The sequence below is a fragment of the Phaethon aethereus genome (assembly GCF_964289735.1).
Source record: "Phaethon aethereus genome assembly, contig: HAP1_SCAFFOLD_108, whole genome shotgun sequence".
NCBI classification, from domain to species: Eukaryota; Metazoa; Chordata; class Aves; order Phaethontiformes; family Phaethontidae; genus Phaethon; species Phaethon aethereus.
This window is the reverse complement of record NW_028113960.1, coordinates 664,047-681,762: the sequence shown is the minus strand read 5'-3', so window position 1 is coordinate 681,762 and position 17,716 is coordinate 664,047. Positions and strand designations below refer to the sequence as shown.

General features: G+C 49.2%; 1 protein-coding gene and 1 pseudogene across 2 annotated transcripts in view; both read right to left on the bottom strand.

Annotated features, from left to right (window-relative positions):
* The window catches only part of LOC309416433 (serine/threonine-protein kinase PAK 3-like), a gene marked incomplete at its 5' end in the record, with an annotated part of 156,672 nt that overhangs the window by 21,141 nt on the left and 117,815 nt on the right, over positions 1 to 17,716 (bottom strand). The gene's annotated exons all lie outside the window — the stretch shown is intronic.
* The window catches only part of LOC309416414 (E3 ubiquitin-protein ligase RBBP6-like), a 79,201-nt pseudogene continuing 64,641 nt past the window's right edge, over positions 3,157 to 17,716 (bottom strand). The window contains exons 18-19 of the transcript in view: positions 4,967 to 5,787; positions 3,157 to 3,851 (exon numbers count right to left, since the gene is read on the bottom strand). The product of the transcript in view is annotated as an E3 ubiquitin-protein ligase RBBP6-like (transcript). The remainder of the gene's footprint in view (positions 3,852 to 4,966; positions 5,788 to 17,716) is intronic.

The following is a 17,716-nucleotide window of genomic DNA, read 5'->3' as shown; positions in this document are numbered from 1 at the left end:
AGGGTACATCTCCACTTGCTCAGTCTGTGGGCAAAGATCGAAAGGGAGGGATGGGTTTGCTTTGCCCTCATTCCCAGGGTGCCACAAGAGAGACCTGCCACCCCCAAATCAGCCGTGTGACGTGGACACCACATACGAGCTGCAGACGTGGGTCAGGACGGCTGTGGGGAGCTGGCAAGCCAATCTGCGGTGCCCTCGGTGCTGGCTGAAAGCAGAGCTGGAGGCAACGGGGCGAAGCCCAGGGCAGCCGGCAGCAGGGCCCGGCAGGGTGCAGTGCCCGCAGAAATGCCCGGCTCCTGGAGCCTTAGCCCTGGGGCTGCAGCACGGGGACGGCACCAGCTGGGGCTTCGCCGGGAAAAACCAGGCAGGGGTGACCCTGACATCCCACATATGCACCTGGCCTTGGGACTTGACAACCTGGCCCTCTGCCCATCGCCACCAGGGGATCCAGAAAGCAGCGCCACTGGCCATGAAGTGGTCCTGAGACATCGCTCCATGGGTGAGTCTTTAACCAGCGGGCCTAAAATGAGGACAAAGCCTGGAGGCCATCGCTGTTCTGTCCTTCTCCATCCCCCTGTCCTCATCTACATCCCTCTGTCACCCCTCTCTGCCCCTCTGTGCCCCTCTCCTCCTCTTCCCTGCTCCGCCTGGGCCTGGGCCTGGGCCCAGGCCCGGGCCTGGGCAACCCCAGGCAGACGGCCATGAGGCTGTGGGCGGGCGGGGCCTGGCTGGGGGGCAGGATGCAGGCTCAGGCAGCAGGAGGGCGTGCCCCAGGGCATGCCGGGAGCTGTAGTCCTGGGCTCGGGGCTGCCAGGCGGCCATCTTGGTCTTGGAGGCCCAGTCTCTCTGCTCCAGCTGCAGCGAGGCTGCCCTGAGGGCCGGGGCCTCTCAGCCTGCATCTGGCTCGGGTTTGCGTGGGCTGTCTCTGGCCTTGCTCTCCTGGTGACGTGGATGCAGAGGGGCAGATGGACACTTAGTGCCTCTGGAGAGGAGCTGCCGTGGCTGAAGCTGAAGCTGAAGAGCTCAGCAGAAGGTGAAGCAGCTGGAGAATGAGATGAAGAGGATCCCAGCAGCTGCTGCCTCCAGCTGCAGACAAGAGACAGCCGGCCTCTCCAGGTGAGGAAGGGTCCCTCTCAGTAGTCCTCAGCAGACCAGATCTCCAATGTGCACCGCGGGGTCTGTATAAATAAGGAAAAGTGCAGTACGGCCACGTAGTGTGTGTTGGCGGGGGGGGGGGGGTTGGTGTGGGTGCGTGCGTGCGTGCGGGTGCGTGGCTGTGCATCTAGGCAGCCTCATGTTGTCGGAGCTGTAAGGCACCAATGTGTTCTCTTAGGTGGACAGTCAAGTGAGTGGAGCTACAGCAGAGGAAGGGAGGAAAGGGCAGACAGAGACAGAAGTGCCTGAATTCTCTAACTGGCCTGGCAGTGCAGAGGGCAGGAACTCCGGTGAGTGCTGGGTCCATGGGGTCATGTCACCCCTCTTCTGTGTCCCAGTCCCTCCCTGCCCGCTCCCCTTTCCCTCTGTGTAATTTTTTTTTTTTTTGGTTCTGTTTCCCTCCTCTATTACCATGCTCTGCTCCCTACCTCCCCTTTCTCTTTTCTCCAAGTCTTTCTCTTTCTCTCTCATCTCCCTCTCCCTTTACTTTCCCTCTTGCCCCTCTTTCCTGCTCCCTGTGCTTCTTTTTTTCTGTCTCTCTCTGTCTGCAGGCCAGTGCAGGTTTTTCCTTCTCCATCTCTTTGAATCATAGACTAGTTTGGGTTGGAAGGGATCTTTAAAGGTCGTCCAGTCCAACCCCCCTGCACTGAGCAAGGACATCCTCAACTAGAGCAGGTTGCTAAGAGCCCTGTCCATCCTGGCCTGGAATGTTCCCAGGGATGGGGCATCTACCACCTCTCTGGGCAACCGGTGCCTGTCTTTCACCACCCTCATTGTGAAAAATTTCTTCCTTAGATCTAGCCTTTACCTACCCTCTTATAGTTTTAAACCATGAGCCCTTGTTCTGTCACAGCAGGGCCAGCTAAAAAGCCTGTCCCCATCTTTCTTATAGATCCCCTGTAATTACTGGAAGGCTGCAAAAAGGTCTCCTCGGAGCCTCCTCTTCTCCAGACTGAACAACCCCAACTCTCTCAGCCTGTCCTCATAGGAGAAGTGTTCTATCCCTCGGATCATTTTGGTGGCCCTCCTCCTGACCACTCCAACAGGTCCATGTCTTATCCTGTGCGGAGGGCTCCAGAGCTGGACACAGTGCTCCAGGTGGGTCTCACCAGAGCGTAGTAGAGGGGCAGCATCCCCTCTCTCGACCTGCTGGCCACGCTGCTTTGGATGCAGCCCAGGATACCGTTGGTCTGCTGCTTCTCTTTTGTTCTCTCTCTTTCTCGCTCTGTCCTGTTCACAGTCACTGTGTTTTTCCATTCTCTATCCCACCGTCCCTGTCCTTCTTCCTGCTCATCTCTTCTCTCTCTGTCCCTCTCTGCTGCTTCCTGAGCCTTCCACCTGCCCTCCTCCATCTCTTGGCAAGGTTCCCAATACCTCTCTCTCTTTCTCCATTCCGCTGTGCTGCTCACTGTCCCTGGTTTTCTCTTTCTTTCTGTTGTCTCTCTCGTCTGGCGCTCTGTCCTCCTCCCTGCCCCAACTTTTCTCACTATGTCCTTCTGTCCTGCCTCTGTCCCTGCCCCTGTTCTTTTTCAGCCCCCCTCCATCTTGCTGCGTCCCCAGGCTTGTTTTGCAGTCTCTGTTCTGGCCCCAGCCCTTATTTTGCTTTCCCTCTCCTGCTCCCTCCCCCTCCTTCTGCCTCTCTTCCTCTTGCCCTGCTGCTGCTTTCTCCCTCTCTTCCCAGATCCCTGTCCCTTTTTCCCTCTTGCTGTCCTTCTTTCCCCTCTCTTTGTTCTGTCTCTTTCTGTCCCGTTCCCTGCCCCATCCTTTCTCACTGTATCCCCCTGTCCAGCTGGCTGCCCCTTCTTTCCCTCTCTCTTGCTCTATGTTTTCTTTCTCCAGGTCTCTGTCCTGCTGCCCATCACAGTTGCTTTTTTCCACCACTGCTGTCCTGCCCCCTGTTCCTTTTCTCTCTCTCTGTCACTCTGTGAATTCTCTCTGAATTTGTTTGCAGTGTAACAAAATTGAACAAAGATGACTTAGGATGAATTAAGTCTTTTTTTATTACCTGTCATTCCGTGTAGTGACAGGTTTCACTTTTGCATCACTTTTCTCTTTATATTTGCTCTTCTTCAATTTCCTCTTCTTGTGTTCGTGCTTTTGGCTCTTTTCCAAATCCGTTTGGTTTCCAATGTGTTTCTTTGGCTTCTTGTGCTTCTTCTTCTCTTGGTTCTTTTTTTTCTTGCTCTCTTGACTCTCTCCTGAGCTGGCACTGCTGCTGTGGCTTTGAGTCTGCCTCTCAGAAGGGCTTCGCCTATGGCTGCAGCTAACACTGGGACTGCTTTGACTTTCACGTCTGCTTGCTTCAGGGTGGTCAACTGCAGCAGGTGCTGCTGTATCGTCTTCCACCTTACCAACAGCCTTTTCTTTTGGCTCTTTAGGATTTTTTTCCTGCAGTGTTTCCTCTGAAGGCTCCAACTCTTTTTCATGCTGTTTTACAGGGTTTGGTGGCTTAGCACTCATGTTTTTATAGCACTAGCAGGTTTTCCTACGTTTGCGGGCACTGGCTAGATTTAACATCTTCCTCTTCAGACTCAGAGTCAACTCTATCCCACTTTGACGGAGGGACCTGGATCATAATATTGACATCTTTATCAGGGGCTGTTATATCATTATTAGACTCCTCTCTGGTCTTAAGGAGTTTAGTGCCTGGCTTTTCTTCAGTCTTTCTAATGGGGCTTCCCTCAGTAGAACTAGTGCTCAGAGAAGAAAAGCGCATGTTAGTACTGGGTGAGATCCACACACTGCCATTTTCTGTAACGTTTTCTAAAATGGCTTTTGTTTCAATTCTAAATCTTCAGGAGTTTTTCAAAAGATGTTCAATTAAGGGAACAGGCAAGAGAACGGATGTGCCCACTAGCTGTGACTATGAGCAACCAATGGATTTAGTATCTTCCTACTCTACATGTAATTAACAATGACACGAGATTATCAGATTGGGGCCCATCTGATCTGGTAATACCTTCAGGTCCTACTTCTACCAATGGTGGATACATGAGACATGCACTCTTGTTTCATTCTTGTAAGCAAGCAATTATGGAGAGGTATACACAACCAAAGCTCTGTCCCACTGTTCTTCCTTAGAAAAATGTACAGTTTTGAACCTTCTTAGAACACCAAGACACTACCTTATGTCTCCAGCCATGTCTTAAATGTTTTGAGTTTGCTTTGTCCTCCTTCTTTAGGCACTGAAATCTAAATCCTAACAGTTCCACACTAGATCACTTTTCTGTTTTTCACGTGTCATACAATGGAACCTAGAAGAGAGGTCTCCAAGGGAAGTGCCAAACACGGAGGCACTGAGCTGGGAGCAGTGTAGCTGTGTCGATATGGCGCTGTGCTCAAAGCCAAAATCAGTACAACCTATTGTCAGCCAAGCTGCTCTCTCTGCAAGGTATAATTTCATGTCCTACTGACAAAAGTAGAACATGACAGTGCCTTGCAATTTTTGAAACGCAAAATATTGCATGAGATAGACATGTCTGTTGTCCTTGCCGTTCGCAGTAGCGTGGATTTGAAGGAAGACCGAGAGGGCACTCCTCAAAGAGTCAACATGTAATGAATAAGAAGAGGGGAAAACGAAGTCCCAGAAGTAAGGGTCAAACATGTTATTAGCTTTCTGCGCAGTACAGACTGCTTGTTTCCTTTAACAAAATTTGGTTCTGACACAAGTACACTTGAACAGGAGAGATCACAGATTATTCACTCATTTAGCAGGGATTTAGCTGTTCCTTCCATTAGTCACCATAAAGAATTCTGCAGCTTTTGGGGTGAGGGGAGGAAGGAAAGAATAGGAAAAGAAGTGATGAGGTACCTGGTGTAATCTACGAGAGTTGAATGAGAGCCATCAGCTCCTGTTACTTCTCACTTTTCCCTTTGCTTTTTCTTGTTTCACGTTGCTGCTGCTCGGCTCATGTTTCTCAAGAGGTTCTTTTGCGGGTGGCACATTTTCTCCACTCACCATCTTTTTGCCAGTTTCTTAGTTAAATTGAATCTTATTGAAGATTGTTAAGGCTTCAGGTTGTTAAGAAAAGCAGATTTATCCTTTGCTGGAGTTCATTCTCCTTTTTCACCATCAGGCTTGGTCTTCCCCTTCCGTGATGTGTTTGATTCAGCACTTTCTGCTTTAGAGGCCTTCATGGAAGTGGCTTCACGTTCTTTGTCAACCTTTTCATCACCTTTTATTTCTTTTTTTTCAGGTTTCGCGTCAGAAGTTTTGCTTTTTTCAGTAGGTTTTTTTGGCTGCCCCTCTTTGTTGGAGAGCTGCTCTGACTTGATTTCTTTTGGATGGTCTTTCTTTGCCTTTTCCTCCACGGCTGGTCTAGTTTCTGGGTGATCTTCTATCACTTTTGGATGAATTTTCTGTGGGGTACCAAGAGCCTTCTCATCCTTTTGAGAGGAAGATGTTTAAACATTGTCTGTCTTTGGCACGTCCTCCTTCACTTGTTTCACAGGAGGTTCCATTGGAGGAGACTTTTCACGCTCGCTGTCCACCTTCACTTGGGAAGCTTTAGCTGGTTTTCTTATATTGTCTTTCTGAGGAGGAACAGCCACTTCTGCTTCCCGCTTTGTCTTGCCAGTTTTTGACTTTGGCTCCTTCTCTTTCTTCTCCTTTTCAGACACCGGTTTGAACGTGTCGTGGTTTAGCCCCAGCTGGCAACTAAGCGCCATGCAGCCGCCCGCTCACTCCCCTCTCCCCCAGTGCGACGGGGGAGAGCATTCGGAAAAAACTCGTGGGTTGAGTTAAAAACAGTTTAATAGGACAGCAAGAGAGAAGGAAACAACAATGATAACAACCATAATAATACCGACAAAGGAACATAGAAGAACAAGTGATGCCCAATGCAGCAATTACTCAGCAGCCGGCAATCCATAACCCATCCCCGAGCAGCGATTTCTGCCCCCCCGGCTAACTCCAATTTGTATACTGGGCATGATGTTGTATGGTAGGGAATATCTCTTTGGCCAGCCTGGGTTAGCTGTGCTGACTGTGTCCCCTCGCAGCTTCCCGTACACTCCCAGCCTTCTTGCTGGGGCCAGCACGAGAAGCTGGACTGTCCTTGACTACTTAGCAACAACTCAAAACATCAGCACATTATCAACATTTTCTCATCCCAAATCCAAAATATAGCCTCACGCTAGCATCTGTGAAGAAAACCAGCTCTATCCTGCCTGAAACCAGGACAGATATGCATCTAGTGAGGATGAAAGTACCTACTTTGACTTTTTTGGGTTGTTTTTGCACTTTTTGTCAATATCTCCTTAAAAGTCTACTTCAGCAAAAGAAGAAGAAATCGCTTCTCGTTTCTGTGTCTGACTAAGAACTAACCTGATCATACAGAGAACCAATGTGAAGAGCCATTGGTTGTCGTTACTGGGTACCATATCTGACTTGTCGTGCTTTCCCTGTGCGTCGGGTGGTGGTTTCTGCGTGGCACTGGTCTGTGCTGCTGGGTCCACATCCCTGTTGGTTGCCAGATGCAAGGCAAAGGGCTTATCCTCGTTTAAAATTACTGGTCTACTTTCAGAAACTGTCTCCACAGACTTAAAAAAGAAATTCTTCCTCATCTCTTTGTGCTCTAGGAGAGAAGCAGTGGGGGGGTTTCAGGGCAGTGCCCATAAAAGAGCCTTTAGGAGATCCTGTCCCTTGCCCGTCAGATGGTGCAATGAAGAGTTTGAGAAAGTCATGAGTGTTTTGGTGTCCACCAAAGCAGGTGGGTTTGGGTTTTTTGTTGTTTTGTAGCATTTATAGCTTGTGTTTCTTACATAGGAGAGCTGGGAGGCTGGGAGGAAAGCCTGTGGGTAGCAGAGGATGTGCTTAGTTACATATCAAAGGAAGATGAAATAAATAACTATGTAAGGGTCAGCATAAGTATTGAGATGTTTTGCTGTTTAAATGTCGACCTGAACTTTGACTGAAATGGATTCGCTGGCACTTTTCTTCTCTCCTAGTTCATGTGTGGGTAGAAGAAAGAAGGCAGCAGACATACACACTGGCTAAAACCGCTTTTTATTGCCGGCTGTAAAGGTGCCTCTTGGCTGTAAGCCTGAGAAGGACCCCACATTACAATTCTCGATGCCTCATATGCAATTTTAAGGGTACTCACATATTCATTTTTGCAGGCTGAAAAACCCATTGGCTTTGGCCACGACATGTTACTGTTTGCTTTTGTGTATTTGTAGACACAACCTGCCCTGTGCAAGCATGCTTAATGCATATTTATTAGCTGAGTTGGCACTATCTCGTTGCACCTTTGCCGCATTCAGCTGGTTTCTGTCTGTTTTTTTCTAATGCTAAGCCCACTTGTATAGGTGAGGCCACTGTCAGTCAAGTTCTCTTGCGCATGTCTTTGAAGCTAGCTTTACACAGGAGCTTTTTCTTATGAAGCACAATTGGCTGATCAGCTTTGTCACCAGGGCTAGTTCAAAGCCTACGCAGCAGGAAGCAACTGCTGCCAGACAAGGCTTCTTTATATCCCACGGGAGCTCAATGGTTGTAACACACTTTCTGGTTTTCCTTGGGAGACAGGGGGGACCAAAGCTCTTGCATCAGAGCGTACCTTGGTCGGGGGAGGCAGGGTAAAAACGGTGTGGCCGTCACAGGCACGGCTGTCCTGGGCTGTGAGCTGTGCAAATGCTTGCAGGAAGCTCTGGGAACGCTTTTTACCTGTGCCAAAGTGTTCCTGCTGCTACCCCAAGAGTGACCCACCGGAGCCCTGACATCTGGAGACAGTGGAAGGTAGAGCTGCCTCCAGTGTGACAGGAGGCTGCCACGCTTTGGAGCAGGTGCTTTTGCTGACTTTTAGACTTCATGTGGTTCTCATGCTCATGGACAACCCCATCTCTGTTGATAGTCCTTCATAAATTCGAAGGATGCCGTGAAGTACCTGAACTCTGCCCCTCCACTCCGCTGTGGCAAGACCCCAGCTGGAGTACTGTGTCAGGACCCTGCACTTGGCCATGCTGAACCTTAGAGGTTCACACGAGCCCATTCCTCGAGCTTATCCAGGTCCCTCTGGACGGCATCCCATCCCTCAGGCGTGTCAACCGCACCACTCAGCACAGTCCACAGTCCATCAAATCTCTCTCTCTCCAACTTAGAGAGAAGGCTGTTGTGGGGGACTGTCTCAAAGGCCTTACAGAACTCTGGATAGACGACGTCGGTTGCTCTTCCCTTGCCCACTGATGCGGTCGCTGCATCACAGAAGGCCACTAGGTTGGTCAGGCAGGACTTGTCCTAGGTGAAGCCGTGCTGACTGTCTCGAATCGCCTCCCTGTCGGGAGGTAAGTTGACATCTCACTGCGAAAGAGGCAGTGTCAGGCCCCAAAATGAGTCAGACCCACGTTCAAAAATCAGGTGGTCAAGCAGCAGCCTTAAAAACTTCCACCTTGTGGAATACTCCTGAAATGAATTCTCTTTCTGCTTTTGTCCCGTAAATGGCATTGAAACTGTGACTTTTCTTCTCTTGCTTGTTTTTACAACTAAAGCAGACAGTAGATGGAGCAATCATGACCATTTTTCTGGAGAAGCATTAGTGGCCAAAGGTCATGTTTACTTTTGTTTCTTTGCATCCTTGCTCCTTCACGCTGTTCAGATTGGGGTACAGGGTATACCTGTTTTGTGCGTTTTATGAGTTATTCTTGGATCCTTTGAGCAACAGGTTCATCACGGCATTTTGCATCACGGGCAAAACAGACTCAACTTGGGGAAATTTGTTTAAGTTCTTGCCAATCAAAATCAGAGTAGGATAATGGGAAATATGGTGAAATCTTAAAACACCTTCCTGGCACCCCTCCCTTCGTCCTGGGCTGTCACGGATGGATAATTTAGGCTGCTTAAAGAATCACTGCCGAAGATATCAGAAAGCGAATGATTTTAATCTAGATTTGTAAAAAGCGCGAATTAACAGAAGTTGCTGGCAAGGTCCACTCTATTCCATATTCAACGTGGAAAAGCTATGCAGAGAGAAGCCAGATTACAATTAAACTCGAATGATTTACGTGTCTATCGGATCGAGTTAATGTGTATCTTGAGGAGAGAAACTAGGGGAGACCCTCCTCTTGAGACACGAGGCTCAGAGTGGACGAAAATCCACCCCTAGTCCTGGACTTGGTCAACGGTTTATGACTAAGGTTAGGTAAGGAAAGTAAAGGAATGCCCTCCCGTTGAGTCACGAGGATCAGGGTGGACCCCCATGCTTTCTAAAGTCCTTTTCAGAGGGGAGTCTAGGTGCGGCTGAATCCACTCCTAGTCCCAGACTTGGTCAACGGTTTATGACTAAAGGGATAGAGTATCAGGGATTCTGGTGTAGTGATATAGTCCATGATTTTGTGCTTCCTGTCACTTAAAGATGGCAATTTATCCAATACAAAATAGCAGCAATCACATTCACTAACAATGCCGAGATAAGTCACAGTATCAAATCATATAAAACTTAGCAGCATAATCCACTGAAACTTACTACGAGAATTCTTTTTCAAAATATTTGTTCTGCAGTCTTTTTCTTTATTCTTTTCTAACAAGAGCTTCCATGAACTTGTGATACCTGTTTGGATAGGTACACAGTTCCACTAACAAGCTGAAAATAGCACCTACCAGACACCGACAACACGGTGTTTTTCCTGCTGCCCAGCCCAGCCCAGGATTACGGCAGTGGTTGGTTTAGTACTGCAGGGTCCCATGGGGATCCCTGTCTGGGGGCTGGTTAAGCTCGGCAGTGTGCGCAGGAGGGCACGCTTTCTCATCTCACGTCCCTTCTTCCAGTCAGTTACGAGGGAGTCCCAGAGTCCTCTGGGCATATTCTTCTGGACTGAAGGGTTCTTTTGTAGTGGAGACCCACCATAGAGAAACAGAAGGAAAGCTTCATCTTACGCTATAGGTTTGAGTGAGATGAAACTACAAAACGTTAACCAGGTCCTGAAAGCGTACGGCCCTTGGCTTGGAGTCCGGACAATCCGGTTCCTCTAACTCTTGCAGGCTGGCACAGCAGGGCAGGATCACGTCAGGCTACGTGAGACTGTGTCGGCATCCTCCAGCCTGGGCCCCAGCCACGGGGTGCCATCCTCCAGAAACAGGCTGCTCCAGCACGGGCCTGCCACGGGGTCACGGCCTCCTTCGGGCATCCCCCTGCCCCGGCGGGGGGTCCTCCCCGGGCTGCAGGTGGAGATCTGCTCCAGCGTGGAGCTGCATGGCTGCAGGGGCACAGCCTGCCTCACCATGGTCTTCACCAGGGGCTGCAGGGGAACCTCTGCTGCGGCGCCTGGAGCACCTCCTGCCCCTCCTTCCGCACGGACCTTGGTGTCTGCAGAGCTCTTTTCACATGTTCTCACTCCTCTCTCCGGCTGCAAATGCCACGTGCCGGTTTTGTCCCCTTCTGAAATATGTTATCCCAGAGGTGCTGCCCCCGTCGCTGCCTGGCTTGGCCTTGGCCAGCGGCGGGTCCGTCTTGGAGCCGGCGGGCACGGGCTCTATGGGACACAGGGGCAGCTTCTAGCAGCTTCTCACAGAAGCCACCCCTGCAGCCCTGCTGCCACAACCTTGCCACGCAAACCCCATGCAGAGGACGAGGTTGCTGTGCATAAACTCGCAAACCAACCCAGAACGGCTGCCATTGTGATGTAACAGGAACGGTGTCACAGAGGGCGAGAAGGCAGGCATAAGTGTCCCGAGCAATCTCCATAGCAGGCTCACTCCAGGAAGACCCTCGTGGTGTGGGCATTCCCGTCCAAGAGCCTGCAGATGTGATGGGGATGTCCTTTATCCTCCTGGATGCCTAGAGTCTGCAAAATTGTGGCGTACCGTTGCAAAAATGAGAGAGCAAGTCTGTGCTGCAGTTCGCGTTTTCTTTTCTTTGGCTTTTTCTGTATTGTATTTGCCAGACAGACCCTGGCTGGCCACACATGTAGCAAGTAAGTGGAGGTTTTTACTACTAGTTGGCTTCTGTATCGATGTGTTCTTTGGCTGTTCCTTAATAACAGAGTTGATTTTTAAACAAAAATGCCAGTAAGATACCATGACTTTGGTAAAGCTTCTGTCAAGAGCTGCAGCTAATAAGGGGGTGTCTCTATCCCACCGGGTGTGGACAGCTTTTGGACAGATTTACCTGCAGTGGTTCAGTTCCCCACGCCTGGTAGTATGTGGCAGTGGGGTCTGCAATTTCCTCAGTTTGCTGGTTCAACCAGTGCAACTGCTAAAATGCGGACTGGGAGAGCTTCTGTGAGAGAGAAACTGTGAGGTTAATCTCCAGAATGTATTACCGTTTCTCTTCTTTTGAGGGAAAGCATCTTTTTTTTTTTAACTTGCATAATGAAGAGATTTGACTGTCTAAGTTGACACTTAATGTTTGCTAAAAAAGCAATTAGTTTTGTGGTGAAATGCAAAATTCAAAACACTTTGTGTACGCTCCTGAACTCAGGAGCTGTGACTGTGGTTTGTCAGAATAGAAGTGGCACAGCTAAGGTGGAATTTTGGCAAGCTTTAATGGGGGAACAGAAGCATGGACAGTTAAAGACCAATCTGCATTTTCTTGAATAAGTTTCCAATTCTTTTAGTTACTGGCAAAACAGGGCAAAAAAGAGACACAAGAAAGTGTAGAATTGTCTATTGTCCTGTTACCCTCCTCTCTATGTAAAATAGCTGTTGCTCCTGGAGGGATGTTGTGAAAGAAACATGTCGTCTCTTTGGATTTCCTTGTTCTGTGGGTTTCCCCACAAAAGGCATTTTTATAACAGCATCTGGTTAATTTTCCTTTGCGCATTGCAGGTAAAATCGCCCGTGGATACCGAGAAACCCATCCTTCGGTGAGTGTGAAAGTAACCTTTAGCTTTCCTAGCATTTAAGAATGGTGGAGCAAGCTGTGAGATTTGCCTTTTGTGACAGAGTGCCAGCCTTGCAGGCTGAAGGAAAGTCAACCGTAGCGTCTTTGCAGCAGCAGCAAAGGTTGGGGTTAAATAGGAGGGTTCTTAAACCCTTGTATTTAACCACATTCGAATAAGTAGATACCTGTTAGCTTAATTAACTGTTACCATGACTGTAGATACAATGCCAAAGCAATGAACCAGCAACTAGATGTGACTTCTAGCGATATATCCAAGCATGACATTTTGTAAAATTGGACTTTGACTAAGCATGGGCATGGATAAGTTGTTTTCAGCAAGAATGAAAAACGCCAAGACAACTTAACAAAACAGCAGGGTCATTTGTAACCTTTAAATTGTGCTGTGCCATGTGTAACTTAGCACCGGGGCCTGTAGGACTACAGGCATGTCCAGATTGGTTCCTGAAGCTGTCTGAGCAGACCCAAGTGGTGTGTAATTGTCAAAGCTCCCAAGTGCCAAAGTGGTGACTGTCGCTCATGCTCCCGTCTGTCCACAGGGCACAAAACCAGCATGTGAACCCCCACCAGCTCTGCCTGTTTCTGAAGAAGCGGATGAAGGTGATGAGGAGGAGGAAGAAGGCATTGAACCTCCCCCTGTTCCCGCACCCTGGCCTGAACATACAAAACCAGTAAGTCCCAGTGTTGGATAGCACTGTATTTGGGGTAATTCAGAGCTGCATGTTTCTGGTCAGACAGCACTTGCGGGTGAAGACTCTGCGGGCCGCAGTCCTACCATGACAGTGCTTCACCCAGGCCACTGACACCCCGACAATCGGGTTTGAACTTTCCCATTTAGTCATGAGTTTCCTGTGATTCTAATAGGGTCCGTGAATTTATCTTAGTAGCAGAGAAGAGATAGCGTTGTGTCTTTTACCGCTACTGCTGTAACAGTGAGCAGCTTTGCCCAAAGTGTGTAGGCTCTCTGTCATCAGTGGAGAGAGCGGTCGTCAGGCACAGTTCACACCGTTGCAGGCTACTTGCAGGACAAACTGTCCCCTGGAGGTCCCTGTCCCTCTGCACAGCCTGTACATGTCGAAAAGCGAGCAGCTCTAGACCATACTCAGTGAGGAACACAGTGTGCCAGTGTGACAGAGTGCCACCCTTGTAGGCTGAAGGAAAATCAACCGTAGTGTCTTTGCAACAGGCTGTATTCTACCTTACTAGTTCAGCACTTTTAAACAGATGAAAATCTGCTTTTGCAGAGAGAAGCTTGCCTGTCTATAAGTTAAGATGACTCCTCAACGGGCGGCTGGCCTGAAATAAGATGACATTGCTTATGTTTTAGCTGCACAATTTAGCACTGTCAGACCAAGCGTAGGGCCCAGTGGGAAACATAGTTCTAGGCATTTGACATGACAGGAGGGCAATTATTCCCTGCTTTATTTTTCCCTTAATCACCTTCTATCCCCAGGTAAGCAAAGTGCTAGCGATGCATGGAAAGCCATGCACTGATCTAACGCATGGCAAAGGAACATTCCCCTTCCCATTAGGGCACCCCTGGCTTGAGAGAGTTGGCCCTTAATCCGACGTTCAGGATGTCTGACGTCTCGCTCCCTCCTTTGGCCAGTTCAGTACCTGTTGCACTGTTTCTCTTTACGCGTTGGGCAATGGCGCTGAGTCTCTCAGAAAATACAGGGCGCTGTCTGTGTGCGTGTGTCTCTCTGTGACAGTGTGTCCAAGTACAGGTGACTTAAGGCACATAAATTTGTGAGAAGGTGATAGAACCCGCTGCGTCTGCGTCGCAGCTGGGACTGGTGGGGGGGTTCAGCTCACCGCACTTCAAGGATCTGCACTGTAGGCTTCAGTTTACACGTAGCCAACGGATCAGCCAGACTTCCCTTGCCTGCCCCACATCTGGAGTCTGCCGGACGGTTGCCAACACCCCGGCGGTGGCTTTTATTCTCCGCTGCCTGTAACGGGAGCCCGGGTGAGCAGTCGGGATGCCTGCCTGGCAGCCCCGGGCAGGTCGGCAGGACGCGCCTTGCTGCCGAGAGGGCTGCATTCCCTCTGGGCTCCTGCTGCGGTGAGACACAGGCAAACAGGAGAAAGATCGCTGTGCGAACTTAGGAGCAGGTGAAGAGGAGGTTGGTGCTGCAAAAGGAGCTTTTAGACAGGGAAGTTGAGCACCATGGAAACAGGCAATATGATTAGCCCATGGCTAAAACAGTAAAGATACAAATAGCCATCTCTCCAAAGGCAAATTCCCAACAAGACTAGGCAGCGGGCTTTGCCCTTTGATGTGCATTAATTAACGTAGCCAGTAGGCACCTGTTAGCTTAATTAACTGTTACCATGTCTATAGATACAATGCCAAAGCAATGAACCAGCAACTAGATGTGACCTCTAGCGATATATCCAGGCATGACATTTTTTGACTAAGCACGGGCATGGATAAGTTGTTTTCAGCAAGAATGAAAAACGCCAAGACAACTTAACAAAACAGCAGGGTCATTTGTAACCTTTAAATTGTGCTGTGCCACGTGTAACTTAGCACCGGGGCCTGTAGGACTACAGGCATGTCCAGATTGGTTCCTGAAGCTGTCTGAGCAGACCCAAGTGGTGTGTAATTGTCAAAGCTCCCAAGTGCCAAAGTGGTGACTGTTGCTCATGCTCCCGTCTGTCCACAGGGCACAAAACCAGCATGTGAACCCCCACCAGCTCTGCCTGTTTCTGAAGAAGCGGATGAAGGTGATGAGGAGGAGGAAGAAGGCATTGAACCTCCCCCTGTTCCCGCACCCTGGCCTGAACATACAAAACCAGTAAGTCCCAGCGTTGGATAGCACTGTATTTGGGGTAATTCAGAGCTGCATGTTTCTGGTCAGACAGCACTTGCGGGTGAAGACTCTGCGGGCCGCAGTCCTACCATGACAGTGCTTCACCCAGGCCACTGACACCACGACAATCGGGTTTGAACTTTCCCATTTAGTTATGAGTTTCCTGTGATTCTGATAGGGTCCGTGAATTTATCTTAGTAGCAGAGAAGAGGCATCTTCGTAAGCATTTGCATTTGCAATATGATCTTAGGGGCATCTCTGCAAGCCAGCTTTCTGATACAACGCCTTTTCTTGTCAGAGATCTACTCATGCTCTGTAACTGAACCTGCCGCTGCCCTGGCACCAGCTAAAGTGGCCACCACTCTGCAATGTGGACAATCAAACGCTTTGTCCAGAAACACAGACGGGCAGGAGACAAAATCTGGGCTGACAGATGAGGAGATCCTAGAGAAACTGAGTACGTATTCGGTATTTCTTTCTGTCCCATGCCCTGTGCCAGATGTGCCGGCCCTGCCTTCCCGCTGCTGCAGCGCAGATCTGCCGGGAGGCGGCAGCACCCCATCTGGCCTGGCTTCTGAGCCTTACTGCTGGAATGATCAGCATCTCGTTTGTGCAGCTGCCTGTGTAACGCGGCAGCCTGAGGAATAATGCTGTTCGTGCTGTCCACCACGCCTGTGCTTATTTGTGAATAAGCATAATATTGGCAGACAGTAAGTTATCCATGGGACAGCACTGTGCCCTGGTGGCCAAGAGGGCCAATGGTATCCTGGGGTGCATTAAGAAGAGTGTGGCCAGCAGGTTGAGAGAGGTTATCCTCCCCATCTACTCTGCGCTGGTGAGGCCTCATCTGGACTATTGCGTCCGGTTGTGGGCTCCCCAGTTCAAGAGAGACAGGGAACTCCTGGAGCGAGTCCAACGGAGGGCTACGAGGATGATTAAGGGACTGGAGCATCTCTTGTATGAGGAAAGGCTGAGAGACCTGGGGCTGTTTAGTCTGGAGAAGAGAAGACTGAGAGGGGACCTTTTCAATGTCTATCAATATCTGCAGGGTGGCTGTCAGGAGGATGGAGCCAGTCTCTTTTCAGTAGTGCCCAGTGACAGGACGAGGGGCAATGGGCATAAACTGCAGCACAGGAGTCCCACCTCAGCATGAGGAAAAACTTCTTTACTGTGAGGGTGATGGAGCACTGGAACAGGCTGCCCAGAGAGGTTGTTGGAGGCTCCTTCTCTGGAGACCTTCCAAACCCGACTGGACTGCAAGCTACCCTCGGTGATCCTGCCTTGGCAGGGGGGTTGGACCAGATGATCTTCAGAGGTCCCTTCCAACCTCTACCATTCTGTGATTCTGTGGAGATCAACATGCGTGCAGTGTTGAGAGTGCAGGACAAGTGCGTGTCCTTCCAGAGTTCAAAACGCTGCTCAAGCCTTTGGGACATCCTGGCTATATTCCTTTAGGGAGAAGGGTATTTTAGTCGAGCAAGCCTTATGCTGGGTAAAAGGAGAGGATTAAAGGCTTTTGCTGCTGAAAATCATCATTGAAATGTCCTTTTAAGGGTGGGTCTTAAGATGAGAGATATCTGCACTTCTTTTCTTAACAGGACAGAATTTTTGAGTCTGTTCCGAGAATTAAAAGGAGCACAGGAATTCCGAGGAGTTTCCTGATGGAGGTGAAAGATCCCAGTATAAAGGGTGCTATGCTGACAAGCACTGGGAAATACGCCATACCAATTATTAGTGCGTAAGTATGGGATTAATGGGACTGAGCAGAAAGGGAACGAGAGAAACCATGCGTGTGTGTCTGAGTGGCAATGCAAGCAAGTTGGCCAGCGTCTGTAATTACGAAGGAGGAAGCACCGTCATTGTATCGTTGCCTTAAAATCTGTGATACTTTCTAATATGGAAATAGACTGGTCCTGCTGTTCACGCCCCTGGAAGTTGGTTCAACTTGTGGAACACCTAGAATCTGTAGGTCTGCAAAAGATTTCACTAGTGCTTACCGTTGGAGTCATTCTCCTCGAAAGCTCGTTTTGCTTCTCTTTGACGTTTCAAAGGCTTCTTGCCCAATTTAGCAAGTAGCTGTGTGACTGAGATTTCCTCCCCCTCTGGCTTTGATCAAATCTCATGTGTGAACCAGACGGATGTTTTCCTGTTTTGCTTTACACTAAGAAAATCCTACTGTGTGGTGACAAGAGTGGCTGGGAAGAAATGCACTTGGTAGCACTTCTGTTTGTGGCTGTCATGGATCTCCTTGTGTAGAAGCTGAGACATAGTTTTCTTTTATTCATAAAGTGTATTTAATCGGAGACTCACTTGATCCTGAGCCTGCAATTTACATTGACCCTCTGGCAGAGGAGAGGTGGGATTCATTTCAGCTGATTTCTGGATGTCGAAAAATGATTTTTCTAGTCTGAGCCAATCTCTTAGTTGATCCCATGAATGGGAGAGTTCTGCAGAAGGAAAATTGTTCCCCCTCCCTCTTCTGGTGTGGTGGCCAAAGAGAAGTAGTTGAAACTAAATGCCTACGCTTTAGAAAGCTAATGTGGAGTGAGAAGAATGCCATCTATTTTACCTTCCTTGCGGAAAATCCAAAGCTTGGAAAAGTTCTCCTTTGCCCATCTTTCACTTGTTGTTTTTCCTTCCCCGCCCCGCCTCCAGGGAAGCGTATGCTAGAGGAAAGAAGGAAAAGCCTCCCTTTTCACCAGAGGAGCCGTCCTCTTCCTCCTCCTCAGACGCTCCTATTCCAGAGGAGTTGTTATGTCTCATTTGCAAAGAGGTCATGAGTGACGCAGCTGTTACTCCCTGCTGTGGAAACAGTTACTGTGATGAATGTAAGTCTTACTCCCACGGTTGTTAACTCAAAACATGGCATCTGACCTTCCGAAGGCAGAACTGGGAGAGAACGAAATTACTTGG